At 39.6% G+C, this 11,093-nt stretch overlaps 2 protein-coding genes across 9 annotated transcripts in view; one reads left to right on the top strand and one right to left on the bottom strand.

Moving 5' to 3' along the window:
* Positions 1-11,093, bottom strand: part of HS3ST5 (heparan sulfate-glucosamine 3-sulfotransferase 5) — a 142,543-nt gene that overhangs the window by 16,427 nt on the left and 115,023 nt on the right. The gene's annotated exons all lie outside the window — the stretch shown is intronic.
* Positions 1-11,093, top strand: part of LOC310674495 (uncharacterized protein) — a 141,277-nt gene that overhangs the window by 40,882 nt on the left and 89,302 nt on the right. The window contains exons 4-5 of the mRNA XM_083433751.1: positions 9,273-9,347; positions 10,445-10,581. The gene's annotated coding sequence lies outside the window, so the exon portion shown is untranslated. The remainder of the gene's footprint in view (positions 1-9,272; positions 9,348-10,444; positions 10,582-11,093) is intronic.

Below are 11,093 nucleotides of genomic sequence, written 5' to 3'. Positions count from 1 at the left end.
TGGAAACTCTGCATCTACATACGGAAGTACCTTTCCTGTTGATATTTAGATATGAGTGACATAATTTTACAGGCATGGCTTATTAGTTTGCTTTGTAATCACATAAAATTCTGACAATGATTATCCCAATTGACTCAAAACATCCTTTGCATAGCAGAGTAAATAAATATAGTAGGAAGGCTTTTTCTTCTCAAACGACTGCTCCAAGTCCCTAATGAGCATGCTAAGTTATTTCACAAGCTCTTCACTATTCTAAAATCTTTAATGATCCCATCATTATAATTTCTCGTTTCCCTTGCAGTAAAGGACATGGATAAATACAAGTCTCTCCAATGCTATAGCTGAAAACAACTTTAAGGAAAGCTGCCACCAATTTCTGTATTGTATAAAATGCTTCATATAGTTGATCAAATTTATTGTGAGTCCGGGTGGTATGGTGAGCAGAATGCTGAGTTGGGATACAAATGACCCTGGATTGAAACCTTTCTTAGCTTTAATGCCACTGGGTGATCTTGAATAAATCACAGCCTCTCAGTCTTTCTTAGCTCACAGTGATGATCGAGAATAAATAGAAAAGCAATTGTAAAAACACACTCTGTACAGTGAAAAGTCTTATTCCAATTGAGAAATAATTACAATTGTATTTGGGGGCCAGGGCGGTCGCTGCCTGGTCACGCAATTGTATTTCTCCTCTTAACAACTCCACCAGAACCTGTTTAGTTTTGCAAATGTAGGGTATGGTATGGTTTCAAATTGGATGGAGGACTGCGTGTTGAGATTCCTACATTGAAGGATTTGGACTGGATGACACTTGAGGTCCCTTTCAACTCTAACATTTTATTAGTCTAACTCTTCAGAACACTAAAGGCCCCACTGCACATTACTATCAGCATGATACTGAAAAGTTTTGCCCTAAAACTGTAAGTTGCAAAAGGAAAACCAATTCCCATTGGTGAGTTGTTGCTCTTTTATTGTCAATATTTGTTGAATGGGGGATAATCCCCATCCCTGAACCCCTAGGTCATGGCAGGGAAGAAAGATTAAACTTTGTCTCACATCATTCTGCTCCAGATCAGACCAGAAAGGGCTTGCTTGGTTTTGATTTTTTTGAAATCCCCAATATCACTTCATGTGACATAGTTTATTTCACATATTTTATGTCACATGAAGTTGTAGAAGAATGGTGGGTAGACCCTCAATGAATGTGAAATGGTTGTGGGAAATCAGGAACATGTCTGCTGCCTCCATTCCCAAAGTGTATGTTTATTCAAAAGTCTTAACAGAGTTAGGAGTGAACATGGTGAGATCCTTGTGCCTTCACTGAACATGTCTGCACTGGCAGAAGGTCGCTTAGTGAACTTAACAGAAGATAGTTCCAGCTTTTTCATGTCAAAAGCAAATACTTAATTCATTTCCCCATGATTCCTTGCCCATGAAGCTTTTCTTCCCAGCAGAAATATTTTCAATATACTATTTTGGAAACATTTTCAGCTGTTGCAAAACCCTTTTCAAGGGTAAATGCAAGAGAGCCTGATGAAAGAACGAGCAACACACTAAAAGCAAATTGGACTGTTAATTAGCTAACTAGAATAGACCTCGCTATTGGTTGGCCAGCACTTGGAAGGAATTCTCTTGAAAACAAAGGGGGCTGGTTCTCACAAAGAGCCTTCCTGTTTTATAGATCTTGACAGTGCCTAATGGCTTTTAGGATTGGCTTCCATTTAATTCAAAACTCTGGGTGATAACCGAAGAGAATGACATATGCTTTTCCTAAAGAGGGGAATTATTAGTCTTCGTGTGCCTAATTACAAAAACGTTTGCTATCATATACCCCCAACTACTTCAATCTCCCAGGGATTGGTGGTGTGTAACAATGAAGCAAGGTTACTCTAGCGTCCAATTAAGCTTTTCTTGGAGGATTAATAAGTCATGTCTCATCAGTCCCGTAACACCCAGAAGTGTTAATCTTCACCTCATCATTGTAATCTTAAAACAAAATTCTGCAGATCAAGAGTTGCTGAGTGTTAGAGTTAATTGCCCCATTAGAGCGATGCAGTCTTCAACCTCATGTCCAATAATAGACCATGTTATCCCCCAGGCTACATAGCACATATCAGCAGAAGAAGAGGCAAGTCAGTGTTGTAACTATTTATACCAATTCTATCTGCACCAATTCTCAGTGCTATTTGATCGTCTTATTTCTCCTTTTGTTATATTGCCACGACCAAAGTACTCTTTCCCACCTTGCTGATTTCAAAGAAGGCAGTGTGGCAGGGATAAATCAGTGGCAGGCTTTGGGCTCACAGATTTTAATGGCTCCCTGCGTGACACTAAAATTTGGCGCCCCCTGCCTCTCGTGCTCCATTCTAGATCATTGCTCCTGTGCCCTCTATAGTACTGGTGCTCAGTGCGGCCCAACCTCTGCCCACCTCTGGATAGGTTGGTACATCTGAGATGTGCCCCTTTTAAAAACCATTGACTGGTAAGAATTTTAGAATTCATTTTTCTTGTTGGAGCCACATTCTCCCTGATGCAAGAGCTTTTCCGAGTAGAAAGAGTACATCAAACCAGCAATATCAAATATTATTTAAGGAAAAAGCAAGCTGACTTTTTTTACTGTACAGTGTAGATACTTTAATTCATGCAATAATACATTTTCAATGTATTTATTCTTGAATAGAAGAGCGAAAGTAAGTATTATCAACATCTCCAAGTCTTTACTTGGAAATTGCACAGGCCGTTATTGAGGGCTGTGGGGAAATGTTGTTGGAAGAAGGATAAGCTCTTGTACATGCTTGGCACATGTTGCACAACCATGTGCTAATGCGACTGATTTCAAAGACTATACATATAGAAGTGCATTGTTAGCTGTCTGTTACTCATCTAAAAAGAGTTCACATTGAATCTTTGTTGTTATTTATCAACGTGATTCAGGCCATAATCCTATATGCATCTATATCTGGTAGTAAACACCACCGAATTTCACAGGACTTACTTCTGAGTAGATGTTAAAGAATTGTATCATGAGTTCCTATGGGGAACTCAAGATTTGTTCACATATTCCACATCTACCCAAGAGACTTCTCACTGATGTAGCTTAAATGGCAAAACCTCCTAAGCTTTAGCAGTAGCACTGTGTCGTGTCTCTTCACACCATTCTCTAGAGATTCTTCAGGTGTTATTAAGATCAACTATCCAACAGGTATCAGGTATTTAGTACTGTAGTCCATATTTTTTCTCGTGCCTGAAAACTTCATAAAGTTCTCTGGTAGCTTTTAGGTGCTAATTCTCACCATAAAACAAAATTGTACTTTTCACATGTATTTATAGGGTGTCTCCAGATTTTTCAATAGCCCTTTATCCCCTTCAGAATTTTATTATCCCCTTTCCTTTTCACCAAACTCTTTTCTCACAGTACAAGCTGTTGATGCTAAGCACTGTGTCCACTTTACTTCAGTAAAAAGAGGAAATTTGATGCTTGGACATGTGTAGCCTTGTGGAAAAGGGTCTTATTTCACTCACTGACAAGCATAGTAGTATGTCTGGCAGTATTTCCCAGGGGACAACCTAGCTTAAAAAAAAATCAATATTGACTCTTGACACATTTTCATTTACATCAGCGCATGACTTTCAGTCTGGGCACAAATCAATACCCAGCTTTTAACACTGCTCAACTAGTTTGTTCTATGTAAAAGAAGACTGATTTTACTTGAGTGGCTTGTTTTTTTCCATGGGGATACAGGCAGGTTATCCACCATTAACACATACTGATTCTTAGGAAGGAAGTTTGGCTTTGCCATTTGTTCTGTGAATGTTCAGAAGAACTCAAACTGTTGCATTAATCACATGGCATTTACTTGGCCAAAGCCACTTAAAATCAATTGAGTTTGTACTTAGGGAAGGTTCTCACCACTGCTAAACATATGGGCAGCACTGTAAAACAACTTAGAAATCTTGACTCTGTGTCTGCAGTTAGCTGGTTGTATGCAGGTCCTACTCTGTTAAGTTCAAAGCTTTTTCTGTATGCTGTAACAAAATTTTAGAAATTAATATTTTCAGTAGCATACAAAAAGCTTCATTGTATGTTCTGCAGGAAGTTCAAGGGCTTACCACCGTAGTTTCGTGAATTGGCCCTTAGAAAAAGGTGCTTAAAGCAGTCATTGCAGTGCCTACAGTGCAATTCTATACATGTATTTATGTAAAAGCATTTATAATCTGCTTAATATTTAAAAATCTGTAAGCAGCATATAGTACAACAAATATTATCATTAAAACAAAAATACAACCTAAAACCGATAAAGCTTCAGCATAGAAGCATCTTAAAGCTTCACCACAGAAGCATCTAAAAGAATAGAAAAACAAATGAAACAGGAATCTTGTGAATTCAAGCACATAAAGCAGGCTCCAAACAGGGTCAAGGAGAGCCTAGACAAAGAGAAAAGGCATCTGAAGCAACTGTTTCTCTTTATGTATGGCAGAGGAAAGGGCTGTTGGCAGTGTTTTTGTCAGTGATAGGCTCCAAAATGAAGTGTTCTGGGATAGGTCAGGCAGCCTACGATTTGCTGGATCCAAAGTCTCTCCATTCTTCTGAGAGGCCTCAGGAATGGGCCATAAACAATACCAGCCTGAAGCACACTTAGCTAATTCCTCCCACTGAAACGAATGGTTTCAAAAACAGCTGAAACAAAAAAGACATCCAACACTATCTGTCTCTCTATCTACCCTGCAAACTAAGATTATTCACTATTCCACGGCTCCCTGCTTTTCGGATTGCTCTGCTCAATTATTTTTGTAATTGCAGCTAGTGTCTGAAAGATGATTAGTTTCAGATTCTGAACCTTCACTTGAGCTTCATGGACTTCAGAAAATTGATTGTTTACATGAAAAGGAAAAAAAAACACCCGTTCAACAATTGCACTTGTTAGTTGTTCATTTTACTTGATTGCAGAAGATGGAAGAATCTGAGTCAAGCGAGAAGCAACAGGAGCTAGAGTTTGTTTCAAAGCTTACACTACAGAGCTTATACAACTTGCTGGAAAGACGCTGAGATTGCACTCTTGCACCTATTACCTAAAGTCTGAAAGATTTGAAAGTACTTTTCCACTATCAAGACTTAAGTGTTGTTTGTTTAATAACCAAACACAGAAGCAATACTATGATCACTATACCTTTGCATATTGCAATTCGTAGCAATGTGAATTTAATGCAACAATACTAGTTTTAAAAATTCTTTAAAAATATTTCATCCATCATTCTGAGACAAAAAAAGATATTCATTTTTCAAATATTTCCTGCACTGCCCTAAATCTGGCTGTTAACCTAATCTGTTAACAAGGCTACATTATGCCTTCTGAATAAACATGCATTGGATTGTGAGGTTTGTGGCATACATTATATAGAAATTAAAGGAAATACATTCTGGTCTTTGCCACTGGCTAGGCTCAGGGCAGGTTGCATTCCATCCCTCTCTCCCACAAATAATACAGCAATGAGAAGACTAGTTCATCTCCAGCCATCAGCCATAGGAGGAGGAGATTCAGAGAAAGGACTCTACTCTTACTACTAGCTGCCCCAGGAGTGAAGAAGGAGGGGAAGGAAACATTGGTTTCTGCCTCCATTCAGAGCAACAAGAGCACCATGTAGATTTCTGAATAGCTTCACTATGTCATAAGCTACCTTGAAAATGATTTGTTGAAAGGCAGAGCATAAATATTTCCGATCTATTGATCAATAATACAGATCACAGTAGTAGATTAGCTGGATATTCATCAATTGAAATGCCATTTATATCTACCCCACATCTGTTAATCACTTGCAAGTGTCAAGGAGTTCAACGTTTGCCTTTTCCTACAGTGAAAAATCCAAGTGAGAAGTCAAGCGCCAGGTCATTCTCCAGCTTATAATGGGTTTGATCATAATATGTAAAACTACTTTGGATTGTGTAGCTTAAAGGCTGCAAACAATGTAAGTGTCTCTGAAGTTCCAGATAAAGCACTAACATTATTCAAAGGCAAAACAAATGTCAAGCTATAATAGTAATGCTAACTGAAATGTTTAACACATTTGCATAATATAAATTGTACAGTGAAAAGCACTTAAAGAGACTGCATATTTCACAACTGAGTACTTTTGTAATAAAATTAGTATTGAATGTAAAAAGTCAGTAAATGTAAAGGTAGTAGATAGCAGATCATTTGTTTTGATCACAACAGATTCAGTAAAAGTCTTCCCAGGCAATGCATCTCTTGGATGTGGAGGTACGCATGGAAATTTTCACTCTGAAAACTGAACGTGGTTAGTCTGAAAAGAGTGGAGTAGGAGTCACGTGTTAAATGTGATGGTGCAAAGCTACTCTCCTCAAATGAAAGTGTGGGATAGGTTTAAAGCAGTGAAACATCACATAGTATAATAGTAATGGGCAATTCAGCTAATGAGTCAAGCTAGTGAAAGCCCATGGAAGGATTGATGGAATGATTAATGATTGTCACCTAAGGGGTGGTATTCAACTAGGTTTTGCACAGAGTAGACACGCTGAAGTTAATGGGCCTAGGTTGGTCATGTTCATTGACTTCTATGGGTCTATTCTGAGTAAAATTTAGATTAATACCACCCAGGGGTTTTACTATGTGTGGTGAGAATTCAAACCATAGCTTGTAGGCAAAGAGAGAATGCACAACAAGCTGTCCACAGAATTGGTGTGGCACATGCTACAACCTGGGAAACAGTCAGTGTGAATGCACTTACTGGCTCCATGTGGAATTAGAGCACCCAGACTTTCCACATATGTTGGTCTGCATGCAATAGGGATGTTCATACAGCAATTGCTGTACTTAATAGTGAATCTTTTGCAAGTGCTAAAGCTTTGGGCGGCGCTGGCCCACTCCCTGCCTGCCCCCAGCCGCCGCAGATTGGCCAGAATTCAAAATGGGGTCTGGCAGGAACCCAGGGGAAAGGACCAATGCCCACAAGCTTCAGCATTGGGTCGCAACCTCCGCCCATCCAGGTACCGGGTAAGTGACCATTGAAATGAATGGATCTTATTTCTGAGTAAACACATACAGGATTTCACTGTAAATCTACCAGCCAAACTTCCTTTGCAGTCACAATGCCTGAACTTACTGATCATATGAATAAATTCCCTATGAAGGTTGCATGTCCCAAACGTTTAAACACTGTCTCATCACCAGGGCCAGCCCTGCCATTAGCCTGACTGAGGCAGTTGCCTTAAACAGCAGGCTAGGGAGAGCTGGGAAGGAAAAAGAGGGGCATCCTTATGCACCATTGCTGTTGCTCCTTCAGCTGTGGATGCAGCGCCATGAGGATCTCACTGTTACCCAACTGGGCAGGGCTCCAGCCTGGCAGCTCCCCAGGCCACTCCCAGTCACCAGCTATCCCCCCTCCTGCCACCCTTGGCCACCGGCTGGACTGTGCCAGACCGTAGCGTTGTCCTCACCAAGAGCCAGGTGAGAGGTTTGCCTGCTGCTGCTACTCCTGTTTATTGCTGGTGGAGCTGCAGAGAAGGCAGGAGGCAAAGGATAGGAGTGACTTTTCCCTGTGTTTTACTCTCTCTCTCTCTCTCTCTCTCTCTCTCTCTCTCTCTCTTTTTCTCTCTCTCTCTCCACAATTCCTGGGGGTGGCATTTTCTGATTCACCTCCGGCAGTAAAATATTATGGGGCAACCCTGCTTATCACACTATTGCTTGATGCTTTATGAAAAGAATGGCACACTCTGTGTGACACTTTGGGGGAAATGTCAGCACACAGCTTGTAAGAAACAATCTCACACAGCAATAATGGAGTTGGACTATATATAAACATGAACTGGAATTGTGGATTCTTCTTTGTTGATCTGCTAGACCAGTGGGCTTCAAAGAGGAGCTCTTGTCAAGATCCAGAAGAAGAAAAGCTTTTGACAAATTCAGATCATTGCATAGTCAAGATACTGATCTAGTAAGTTCTATGAAACCTTTTAAAAACTCAGTCAGAGGACTTATTTAGCATAAGTTTTAAACAGAGCGTCACAGCTTCATAGTATATTCTTTTACATGAATATTATTTGATGTATGAAAAGAATCCAGAGACTTGAGCTAACTTCAGGCTAATTGGTCCAAGAAAAGCTATCAGCTCACTTGTTCCACGCTTCTTACTCTGCGAAGCCAACACTGCTGCATATTCTTTAGAAAGAGCCTCACATTAAGCCAGACTGGATTAGCTATTAACCATCAAGTTTCCATGTCTTGGTAGGACAGGCCTTGCCTGTCTAGCATCATTTTTTACTCTCCTGCATCATGAAGAACTGCTTATATTTTGAAGGAAGAAATATCTGTACCAAAAGACTCCGGGAAAGAGTGTGGATTAATGCCAAGGAAATTGCTAAATGATACATGCTTCCCTAAGGATTTGTTCCAATTGGAAATCCATACAGTTGTTAATGTTGCCAGAAGTCGTTGCAGTTTCTCTTTAAGATGCTGCACCATTCAGACTAAACTGGCAGTGGCTAATATGCAAGAAAAGAAAAGAAAGAGTTGTGGTTATGAGCCTGGCACTTGATCATGGATATATTCATGTTCTACATTATATCTGGACTCTTATGAAGAAGATGATGAAGTAGAAGACATGAAGATGATGCAGATGATCAGTCCATGGAATGTTGAGTCTTGATTTGGTAAATACAAGTGTTATCAGTTTAGGGAATAAGCTGGTGTAAAGCAAGTTGGTGAAAGTTAAAGAGCCCCATGTTACACCACATCTAAACACCATTCAGCAGTGGCGCTGCTACTGCTATGCGTAAGCCTGGCAGAGGGAAAACAAGCTTTTAAAACAATATTCTATGCCTGGTTGCCAAGTCATGTGACTCAAAAGCAGAGTGATTTGAGGCCTGTGCAGCAATTTGAACAGGGAAACTGGCAACATAAATAAATTTCAGGAGAGTTGTGACTCCTGCTCTCTCTCTTGTAAATTTTAAATAGATCTATATTAATATATCTATATACTAAACAGGATGTTTCACAGGATGATGCCAGCTTTGCAACTGATGTTATAAACTTGCACATTGTTGTCAAATGCTGCTTCTAGTGCCAATGTGGAGTGTCACCCCATGATCTTTAGACTACTATGATGTATCAGGCAGACTGTTTGACTTTTATTTTTAATTGCAAAACAGAGTTAGAGATTCAGCAAAATCTATGAAAATGTGACAAGTACTAGTTAATAAGTGCCCACCACAGCTGATTTCTCTCTTTTTCCACATGAACCACGCTGAAAACCTGCAGAACTGCCTATTTCGGAGCTCACACAGGATGGGAAAAAATGTGCACGTTTGAAGCCAGTGATGTTCCTCTTAAAAGGTTTGCTTTGTCCCTACCTTTGAAGAAGTCAACTTTTGTTGTTCTTATTCTTTACTTTCCTAGATATTTTTGTCAGTGCAGTGTGCCATCATACAGCCTATTTCACTGCTACAGCAGGAGCTTTTATACTCACCCAGAGCTTCTCCACCCATAATATCGTCATTGTTCATTAAAGCAAAGGGAATTTTTCTCTGTTTACTATGTATTGCATGTGGAGATTGGCATTTTCTACTGAAATGAATAACCTGGCTAGACCTGGGTCCAAATCCCCACACAGCTATAAAGTTCACTAGACCTAATACCAATCAACCTATTTCAGCTTGATCTACCTCATACGGTTGTCCTGAAGATAAAACAGGGGTGCCATGTAATGCCAAACTTACTTGGAGGAAAAGTGGGACTAAAATGCAGAAAATTTCCCCTCTGAATCATGAGTCTGTGAGCACAAATTGGTATAAATAGGTGTCTGGACTGAATGACTCACTGTTTCCTTTCCTTAAAGTACACAATTTAAAACTATGATATAGCCAAGAAGTGTTAATGGAACTTTTTGTACAAGACAACTAAAAGTCTGCTACATTTTAAATGCAGCATCTTAATTAATCCACCCTGGTGACAAAGGAATATTCTTCTTAAGAGCTCTTGAGCAAAACTCCTAATATAGATGTAAAACTCTGTTAAAACATTACTGAAGGTTTCACGTTTCATATTGAATTTGAGTCTCAAGGCTTCAAGTCATTGACATTTTGTTTGAGGTAAATTATTTAGATTGCTTAGGTGAGTTGAAGAGAAGACACGTAGGGTTAAAAAACAACAACCCTCAGTATCATACATGCAGCCCACCTTTCTTTCTGCTTCCCTTATCATTATTTTTTGCTGTACTTCCTGACAGGACACATACTTTCCTGAATTGAACAGCCAAATTGCAGTGAATAATATGCATGTTCTCATTTCAACTTTTCATTTCAACCTTTCAAATATGTCATGCACCAGGAAAATGGTTGACAGAGCTTGTCTGCACAAGCAAAGGGGGAAATAATTGTGTTCTAATAACACAGTATTGAAACCTTATTGACTATTTACTTGTGTTTGTGCAGAGAATGAAAGGAAAACTTCACTCTTGATAGTAAACACAGAACAACTTGTGAAAGTCACATGAAAGATCTCCATATGATGCACAGACTGACCGGTATATTCAGGGTGGTGACTTCTGGGCATGGTAGCAGGAGATGAAGTGAACAACTTTGTGCATTAGCCTCCCTCTCACACGTGATAAGATCCCCCCACTTCCAACTAAAGATTCTTATGATTGGGACACTGTTGTTGTTGTTTAGTCGTTTAGTCGTGTCCGACTCTTCGTGACCCCATGGACCGGAGCACGCCAGGCACTCCTGTCTTCGATTGGGACACTAGGAAAATGGAAATATTTCTTTAAAAGGTTTCTAACTCACCTTTCAGGGCACAATAGCTGTTAAATCAGTGTCTAATTCTAGAATAGAACAACAACATATAGAATTGTGAATTTAAACATATACACCCATTAAAACAAACAACGCAAATTGATCCAAAGTGTGGCTGTAAGTAAAACATAGCTTGAACAATGGTTTTAAAGTTTTGGGTTTTATTTAAGCCCCAGTCATGGTGGAGCCACATGAATTTTGAAGGGGATTGTATTCCATACATATGGGGACACTACTGATCAAGCCTGCCCCAGTAGTCTTCAGCCAAGCATTTTTCAGCGATGGG

The sequence above is a fragment of the Podarcis tiliguerta genome, assembly GCF_965153285.1.
Source record: "Podarcis tiliguerta genome assembly, chromosome: 3".
Classification (NCBI taxonomy): domain Eukaryota; kingdom Metazoa; phylum Chordata; class Lepidosauria; order Squamata; family Lacertidae; genus Podarcis; species Podarcis tiliguerta.
The sequence above is the reverse complement of the archived record's forward strand: the minus strand, read 5'-3'. Positions and strand labels throughout refer to the sequence as shown.